This window comes from Arachis ipaensis, chromosome B08 (assembly GCF_000816755.2).
Source record: "Arachis ipaensis cultivar K30076 chromosome B08, Araip1.1, whole genome shotgun sequence".
Lineage (NCBI taxonomy): Eukaryota > Viridiplantae > Streptophyta > Magnoliopsida > Fabales > Fabaceae > Arachis > Arachis ipaensis.
In genome coordinates this window covers 103360609-103370998 of record NC_029792.2, presented here as the reverse complement: position 1 = coordinate 103370998, position 10390 = coordinate 103360609, and positions in this window count along the sequence as shown.

Below are 10390 nucleotides of genomic sequence, written 5' to 3'. Positions count from 1 at the left end.
TAGAGAAGATAATGAAAAAAAAAAAGAAATGTTTGAATAGAAGGGCAAAAGTTAAAATTATGAAATTTAATAAAGGGTATAAATAAAAAGTTTATTTTTTAATATTTATGTCTCAATGTCTTATTAATTTGGTAGTACACAAATATTGTGTATTTGTGGATTATTGTGTATTAACGTATCTTTTTTTATTTTGTGTCTTCAAAAATCAAACATAGAATATGTATGTGAGTGTGTCATTGTTCTTAAAATTTGGTGGACATACCCACTAAATAAAAATTTGGTGGACACACCCACTAAATAAACTCTACCTAAGGTAGCTTGTAATTTCAGGCTGCATTTAATTGGTGGGACATGGACACTAATATATAGATACGGTGGTATATATTTATCGTTTGTTTGATAAAACACAGATTTTTGAAGAATATAGTGACACACAAACATACATAAAATACATGTATTTGGTGACACTAAAATATATTGAATAAGACACAAATGTTTATTCTTTTATCTCTAATAAATTTTTAAAATACCACTCTTATCCCTAATTTTAATCCAGGTTTCTTCCTCTCCTTTTTTCATTTTCTATTCAAATTTCACTCTCCTCCTTTTTAAAGATCGAAATAGAGAGTGGAAGACTGAAATTCAGTACTATATTTAGTGATCAGCGACTAAAATTAATTTAGTTTTGAGACACAAAATTTTAGCCTCTTCAGTATTTTTAAAATTGAGAACACAGAAAACTAAAATTTTTTAGAATGAAAAGTGAAATTTTAATAACATTTTTTATCAAAGAAATTTGTATTTAATTTTTTAGATTCTAAAATCTATCCATCAATTCTATATTTATCTTAAATTAAATATAATACTAAGATATAATTCAGTCAGTATAATTTACACTAAATATAATACAAAAACTTAATTTAATCTCTGTTTAAGTCCCAGTCTCTCATTCTTCCTTTTAAAAGAGTCTTGGCATAAATTAATTAGTTTAATGATTTGGAGTCAACCCTATAGTTGCTGATATTAATTAATAGGGTGAAGTATTTTTTTATCCATAATATTTTTAAAAATTTTTAAAATTACCCCTAATGTTTAATTTCATTCAATTTTATCCTTAACATTTAAAATAAGTTTCACTTTTATCCTTGTTATTAATTTTTTAGTAATCAACTAATAGTCAAATTGCTTTTTCCAATTTTAGCCTTGCTCGTATCTCCAATCTTAACTCTATCTCCGCTTAGGGATAATTTTAAAAGTTTTTAAAAATATTAGGGATAAAAAACATACTTTATCCTAATTAATATTGTAATTATAATAAATTAGAAAACAAATTTAATATGAAACTCACTAAAGTTGAATTTTTTTCGAGTTTAAATTTCGAATATTTTTTGTAATTGAATTTTAAATATTCTTAATTTTAAGAGTTTTGAATTTTTTTCTTTATATTAAACGTTAGTTATAATATTAGTTGTGTAATATTAGTTCTCAAAATTTTTTCAGTCAATTATTATATTAGAGTATTTTTAGGAGTTACTTGAAACTGTAATTTAGGCTTGAACGTGAGGTCCAAGTTTTTTTTTGGGGTTACGTCCGACGTCTTGGTGAAGGTGGGGGGTCGTACCTACAAGAGACTTTGATACTTAAGTTAGCAAGGGTTTTAGGCTGGTTTTTAGTAAATTGGAATTCAAAGAATACCTGAGAATGTCAGAGTATTTATAAGTGTAGGGGTGGAGTCAATAACCACCTTTTAAGTAGTTCTACCTTTGATGGTAGATTGGTCATTCCTTTTTTTGTTGGGGAGGTTATTGAGATCTCCTTTCTAGATACATGGAAGAGATTGTAAGAGTTAGTTACTTATTTAGATAAGTAGGGGTAGGTCCATGTCGTTGCGTCCGACCTCTATGAGATCGGGTAGGTGTCGATCTGAACAATATCTATAGAGTGTTGATTGGGCTTACTTATTTTAGGCCTGGCTAAGTTTGTGGGTCAGGGTATGAACATTGCCCTTGGTTGAGGCTGAGCTTCTTTAGGTCGGGCTCAAGCATTTCTAAGTCGGTCTTGATCTCGTGTAGTCCTCATTCAATCAAGTTAGGTTTTCGATTTTCCTTGGGAACAAGTCGGACACTCGGCGTGTTTTTAAATTTGAACATTACGTTTTTTCATAATCGTTTGCGCGTCTTTTCGGTTACATTAGTAACTGCACATGTCATTAAATAGGGAGTAATTTTACCATTTTGGCCTTAGTGGTTATATAAACGCAATCCTCTTTCTCTTTCTCCTTTTTCGCTTCAACTTCTAAGAATTTATTTCATTTCTCTCAAAGCCTTCTTTTTCTTTACTGTAACTCCATTCTACCGATCTTCTTCTAAGACTTCTCTGTCTTTGGAATTCTATTTCAAATTTTCATTGCATACTGCTTGAGACATTAGGGATCGTCCGTTTGTTTTGCTATTGTATACATTCTTCTTGCCTTCTGTTCATCATCAAGGTTGATTTTTCTTTCTTTTACTGTTATGGCCAGATAATGTTTCTTAATGGGTGAAATTGAAAATATTGTTTCAGTATTTTCTATGAGGAATAGGTTTTTTGAAAATATGGCTTCTTGCTACTTGCTTGTAGAAAATTTTCTTATTTGCTGTCATTGCAATGATCTTCTGGCACTTTGTTATTGTTGCGAAAAATTAAAATATTTGTAGATTTTGGGTTTGTATTGAATTTTGGGACTTTTATCTTGCCCCTAAATGGTGACATTTTCATTCTGAGTAATGGCATCGTTTCGTGTTCTAGTAGAGTAGGTTGAATTTTTCATCCCTGTTTTGACTGGGAAATTTGGACCCGTTTTCGGTCTCTTGAGAAGAATCCAACTTCTTTGAGTACTTGAATGTTGTATTCTTGTTCTTGAATTGTAGCTCGTGAATTTTTGTGGTGACCTAGCTTTATTTTATTTTTTTTAGGTTTAACCCTTTATGTCTCGTTCGGTAGTTCTGAGCATGTCATCTAAAGTTTCTCCTGGTTTAGATTAGGTAGATATTATTGTTCTTTATGTTGTCCCTGTAGTTGACAATGAATATGTCGAAAAGTTTCATTTATAGCATAGGATTCATAGAATCCAAGAGGACGAGAGGAAGTATGAGATGGTACATAACTCCTAACCCTGAGGATAGAATTCGCTTCCCTCGACTTAATAACTCGGAAAGCCATTTTCTTTTCATGTATGACTATTTTTTTACTAAGTTGGGGGTAACACTTCCATTTACTGATTTTGAGACCGAAATTATTTGTATCTGTAAAGTAGCTCCTTCTCATCTCCACCCGAACTCATGAGACTTTATGAAGGTTTATCAACTAATAAGTTGGGAGCTTGATCTTCTTCTCTCTTTCAAGATTTTATTTTATCTTTTTCAACTTACCAAACCTTTCAGCTCTTAAAAACAACACTAGCTTTTCTTCTAAGCTATTCAAGGCCAATTTTTTTTTCATTTTTGATGAATATTTTCACGACTTTAAGAACTATTACTTTAAGGTCTGATCTATAGAGGGTGTCCGACCTTTTTTTCTTAAAGAGAGAGAGATGAACCTATTTTTAGTTTGTACTTGGAAGAGGCCTCCAGCGTCATTAAATACAACCTCGAGGACCTGGACGAGGTAGAGGAGTGTATAGTGACCTTATTTTAGGAGTGCTGGGGTTGATCTCCTAACCTCGATATCAAGAAATTTTTTGATAGGCAAGCCGAGCTATGTCCGTACCGAACTAGGTAGTTAGCTTTTTTCATTTTGTATATACTTCTTTTTATGTTTGTTAGACTTTTGTAATCCTTAGTTTTTTTCCTTGTTTTGTTTTTGTAGCAAGGATGACCAATGGCTCAGACGCCTTACAAAGAGCACGTCAGGCGAAGAAGAATATTGTTGCTCAGGCTATCCGATTGAAAGAGGCTAGCAAGTTGGGCAATCTATCTTCTCCCTCTAAATCGAACTCATATTCATCTCAATTGGTCAAAACCATCCTTTTTTCTCCTCCGATTACACAGCCTCCTCTTGGAACCGTTCTCCTTCTATCTCCCTTCTTTGAACATTTCCTAAAAATCTAAGACCCCATCTTCTAAATTCGGTAGTGCTTATGATCCAAGTTTTAATGCCATTGCTTTTTGTGAGGAATACATTCTTTCCCATAGTTTCATAAGCATGAATGACGTTTCTTTAAAAAGATACTTGAAGGTGCTGGCCCAAGGATGAATTCGGACAGCTGGGGTTTGTGCAACCTTTCTAAAGCAACTTAACAAGATTCCTCTTGGTGATGCTCAAAGGGAATTGGCCGACCTTCATTCTGAGGTGGCTTCTCTGAGAGAGACTAAGTCGGAGTTAGAGGCCGTACAAAGGGTCTTTACCTCTGATCTCTCCAAACTTTGGGAAAGGATGAAACATGCCGAGGCAATTTGTGCCATAGTTGAGGGTTTATAGAAGAAAGTTGAGGAGAGCTGCTGCCATATTTTTGGGGAGAAGTTGACCCTGAAAGAGGAATTGGAGAGGCTGAGAGAGGAATATGGATACTTGGAAGAGTTTGTGGCTTAAGGGATGGATGAGATGGTGGAGAATTTGAAAGCTCAATTCCGAGTTCTGGCACCGGAGGTGGGCCTTGCTCCTATTGATCCAGATAAAATTGTGGTTGATGGAAAGATTGTTCTTTCTGAGGCTAAGACCATCCCTACCGAAGACCCAAAGACCTCTGGTGCCCGGGTTAATGAGGTCCTTTTGGACTCCCCTATTTGAACTGTTGAAAATCTTTCTGTCTCTCCAATCCGAGTTGATGAGGGAGCTGATATGATTACCGAGGTGTAGGATCCTCTTCTTTCTTAGCTTTATTCTTGGACTTTTTATCCTTATTTTGATGGCCTGGTTTGTGGGTCTTTGAACACTTTATTTTCTGTAATAGCCGTAGTGTGGATACTGTTTTGCCGTAGTTTGGGCTTTTAAATGCTTTAGCTTTTTTCACACTTATTTTTGTAGTTTTATAAGTGTTTATAGTTTTGGCCTGCATAATAGTAGTTCTGTTTATTTTTTTGTGACATCAAATATCACTTTATAACAAATGTTTTAATAATTGTAGATGTTGTTTTCTTTGCCAAACTTTTTTTCATAACTCGGTTGTCTCGAATTATTTTTAAAAGTTGATAAACTTTCATAAATTTAGTTGTTCCAACTATGTGAGATTGGTAGTTTTCGTTTGCTGTGACCAAACAAATTTTACAAGTTATTTTAGACTCTCTTTTCAACTCATTTTAAAAATTTTACAAGTCATTTAGACTCTTTTTTTTTTAGTTAAAAGTGTGGCTTAAAGTATGAGAAGCGTGTCTTAAAGGAAAAGAAACGGAGCCAAAAGCAACATTCAAGGAGACACTCAGCATCAAATCCATGCCCAACAGAAGACTTGCACGCCCGACGGAAGATCTGCATGCCCGACAACCTTAATGCACGCCTAGCAACCTCCCTCTCCACGCCCAACACACCTGGCGGCTCCCTTTCCACGCCCGACGGGATCCTCCCAGGAAGATGGAACTTTAGGCCTTTTTGCCTAACTTTCTTCTAATGAAAGCCCATAGTAAGGATAATTACAACTTTTAGAAGTAACAATTAAGGCCCAAGCTTAATTATCCACATCATTAGAAGCCTTAATCATATCCAAAATGTTGAAGTCTCTAGAAGATTAGTTATTAATTTTTTCTTGAAACATAAGGGATTTGGTTCATTTAAAATTTGAATTAAATTATTGTTTTAAATTTGAAATTGAAGTCAATAAGTAGTACAATATCTTTCTCTCCGAAAGATGAGATTAGGATAGTTTGAATTTGAATTCTAGAATTTAGGATATAAATAAGTGAACCTTGTTCACAGGGAAGGATATCCAGCTCTTCCGTAATCTCTTTTCATTGTTTTCTTTCCTTTTCCATGGGTAACTAATCCTTTGTCAAAGGATTAGGACGTCTCTTTATGTTTTCTATGGGTTATTAATTTACGTTTATTTTATTTTAAAGTTTTGCATTGATTTATTTCATGATTGAGTTATTCGTTCTTCATTCGAATTAGTAGTATCGAAAGGTATGCTGATTTCTTTTAAATTATTTTATTATAATTGAAAATTTTGATATTTGAATTAAATCTTGAAAACTCTTTCACATAACACTTTTAATTTGGTTAAGAATAGTGGTTCGATTAATGCGTGACACATGCATGACTTTTAATCACTCTAATTTTGAATATATGACATATAATTTGGATTAGAACAACTTTTGAAAATTGTGTTTTCTTCTAACTGGACAGGACTAGCTTGAATACGTGACATATAATTCGACATAAGTACTACTTTTAAATCTTATTTGAATCTAAAATCAGTTTTTGTATTTAATCTCTTGATTAATTAATTGACGACTAATTAATGCTTGAGAAATTGAGGAGTCAAGGAATTGGAAATCAATTACTAAAGATTTTTCATGAAAGAACTTTGCAAACTTCAAGATAAGTAAATAAGGTTTGATTTCTCTAAAAGCATAGAGATATCCGAAGCCCATGACTCTCAGTATCATTATCTTCTCTGAAATCTATACTCAAGCTCTCTGTCAGTGGCATTCAAGCATTCAAGCACCCAAGATTCATAATCAATTCAGGTTATTTTAATCTAATTAGGTATTTAATTTCATATTTGCTTGCTCAATATTTTAATCCTCGTGGGAACGATATCCACTCACCGTAGTATTACTTGAACGATCCGGTGCACTTGCTAGTATTCGCGATCTTTAATTTTTGCTCATCAAGTTTTTGGCGCCGTTGTCGGGGATTAATTGAGATTGACAGCAGAACGTCCGATTAAATCCTAATTTAGATATTGTTTATGTACTTTTTCGTTATTTCACTATTAGTTTCTTTGTTTACTTTTCTTTTTCCTTCACGTTCTTTTTTTCTTTCTGTTTATTTTCTTTGTTCTTGTTTTTTTCGCGTCTTTTGTTTCCTTACTTATTTCCATTCATTCTTCTGATTTACGTACATTTATTTTATTTAAAAAACTTTAAAATATATTAGATTACATTTATTTTATTTAAAAAAATTTAAAATATATTAGATCCTATTCACTTGATTTTCTTTATTTTCTTTATTCTGTTTCACATTCTCCTTTTTATTTTTGTTTTCTTTTGATTTTCTCATTCTTCTTCTTTTATTTTAACTTCTTTATTTTGTCTAATTTTTTTCTAAAATTAAAATCATATTTATTTTCTTTTCTTTACATTTTCTTAGTTGGCTTGAATTTCTTCTTCTGTAATTTTTTTATACTACAAGGTACGTTTGATCTTGTTTTACTGTTGTCTTGCATGCAAGAAGGAGAAAATCCCATATCTCATCTCCAGTATGATCCTGAGATAGAGTTAACTTTATTTCGATTAAGAAAGAAGGCAAGAGTCAGGAGACAAGAAGAAGAGAGAATGGCAGACAATCAAAATAATGCTAGAAGGACCCTTGGAGATTACAACACACCCACCTCTGACAACTGTGGAGACAGCATAGTAAGGCCCACAGTTCAAGAAAACAACTTTGAACAAAAGTCTTCACTCATCTAATTAATACAGAGGGACTAATTTGGAGGTTACCCTCAAGAAGATCCGAACATCCACATAGCAAACTTTCTACAGTTTGTGACACTGTGAAAAGTAATGGAGTTTGCCCCGTAGCTATCTGGCTGAGACTGTTTTCCTTCTCTCTAAGGGATAGAGCCACTCAATGGCTCTAATCACAACCATTGGATAGCATCACTTCTTGGGAGCATCTAGTTAACAAATTCCAAACTAAATACTTTTCATCCCAAAAGCTAGCCTGATTAAGGAATGACATCTGTTCTCCCTAAAAGAGGGATAGTCACTCTATGAAGTTTGGGAGAGGTATAAGGAGATGCATAGAAGGTGTCCCCATCATACCTTCTCCGAATGGCTTCAAATCCAAACTTTTTATAATGGTGTTTCTCAAACCTCAAGAACGATGATTGACTCATCAGCTGAAGGTTCTCTACATAGAAAAATACCTGAAGAAGCATTGGAATTCATAAAAACAGTAGTGGCCAACAACTTCATTAACTCATCTGAAAGGGCTATAAAAAAAAGGTGTGATGGCACTGGATACCGTAGATGCTATTGATAAACCACTATTTTATGGTTTATTTTGGATTGAATTGAGTAGATTTTATCAACTATTCTCACACTTATTCATATAAATTGCATGGTTTTGTGAATCCTTCCTAATTTATGCTTAAGAGTGAACACATGCTTCCTAGGCCTTAAAATTGCTAATTTTTAATCCCTTCTTATTACCATTCGATGCCATGATGTGTTTGTTAAGTGATTTCAGGATTTATAGGGCAGGAATGGCTTAGAGGATGGGAAGGGAGCATGCAAAAGTGGAAGGAGCACAAAGAATTAAAGATTTGAGAAGCTGGTCCCGACGCGTACGCGTGGCTGACGTGTGCTCGTAACCAGGAGCATCGTCCACCACGCGTACGCATGCCTGACGCATACGCGTGACCTTGTGCAAAGTTCAATGACGCGTACGCGTAGCTGACGCATACGCGTGACAAGCGTCACGTGCCTCACTAAAAGGAAAACGCTGGGGCGATTTTTGAGCTGGTTTTTGGTCGAGTTTCAAGCCCAAATTGAAGATAAGAGGCTGGGAATGAAGGAGAATAGGGAGAAGACACATATTAGATTAGTTTTAGTTTTAGATAGATGTAGAAATCTAGAGAGAGGCTCTCTCCTCTCTCTAGATTTTAGGGTTCTTATTTCAATTTCTTCTTAGATCTAGATTTTATTCTTGCTTCAATATAGTTTTCCTTCACTTTTATATGTTCTAGTATCTTAGTTTATCTACTTCTCTTGTTAATTTTCTTATTTTGCCAATTTTATCAATTCTCTTTTAATGCAATTTTATGGTTTTATGTCTCTTGATGTTTATCTTAGTTGCTATTAGTGATTTCTCACTTGTGTTAGTTATGGCTTTTATTAATTCTTGAAATTTATGATGTTTACTTTTATTGCATTCTAGGTGCTTGATGAAATGTTTCTTTTAGTTATGGAGTATATTCTTGGTAATTTGGGTGATCTTGAGTTACTAATGTCCAAGTGATTGATAATTTGCTTCCATTAACACTAGTCTTCACTAATTCAATTGGTGAGATGGCTAGAACTTATGGATTAGGATTAATGAACCTCATTTGACTTTCCTCCAATTGTTAGAGAATGACTAAATGGGATTAATCCTTGCAATTATCATATTGGGGTTGGTGACAAGGATAAAGATCCTTAACCATCAACCCTTGCCAAAACCTTTTTACCATTTGATTTGTTTTCCTTTGTTAGTTAATTGGCATTTACTTTCTTGTTATTTACATTTCTTGTTCATCATTCAAAAACCGAAAAACACCTCTTCATAGCCAATAATTGAGCACTTCATTGCAGTTCCTAGGGAGAACGACCCGGGATTAATACTCCCGGTTATTTTGATTTGTATTGTGACAACCTTCTAAACTTTGATTGAGGGTTAATTGTTAGTTTGGACTATGCTTGCAACGAAATTTCTTTGAGAAATTCTAGACCGACAATTATCCTCTATCAAGTTTTTGATGCTGTTGTCGGGGAATTGCAATGTGTTCTTGTTATTAGTTATTGTCTATATGTGAATATTCTGAATATGTTTGCCTTTTGCTTCTTTGTTAGTTTTTGGTAGTTGTAGGAGTTTGTTTTCTTATTTGTTATTAGTTTTTGTCTTTATTTTCTATTGCCACTATGAATTCTCACCACTTTGGCTATGTGTTTGGTTCTAACTATATTGTAGGAAATGGAAATTACAATGAGAACATGCATCAAGGATGGAACAACCAAAGGTGGGAGGAGCCTCAAGCTTATGGACAACCTTCATGGCAACAACCTCCTCCAATGTATTATGAGCAAGAACCATACCTTGATGCATACCAATCCAATGGGTATGGTGGACCTCCTTATGATTATCAACAACTACCACCATATACCTATGAAATCCCTCCTCAATATAGCCCCCAACCACCATACTCACAAGCCCCTACCACAAAATACCTTCATATGACCTTAACCCTTATCCACCACACCAACCACCATATGAACCATATGAACCATACCTAGAGCCACCACAATTCCAACATCAATACTCCCAAGAACCACCACCTCAATATACACCATCTCCATATCCTTATCAAGAGGAAAAATCTTCCTATTTTGAACCCCTTCTCCCAAATAATGAACCCTCCTATCCACCCCAAGCCCCAATGGATGATTCTCTCACTTCATTACTTCATGAGCAACATGAAGCTCAAAGGAGGACACTA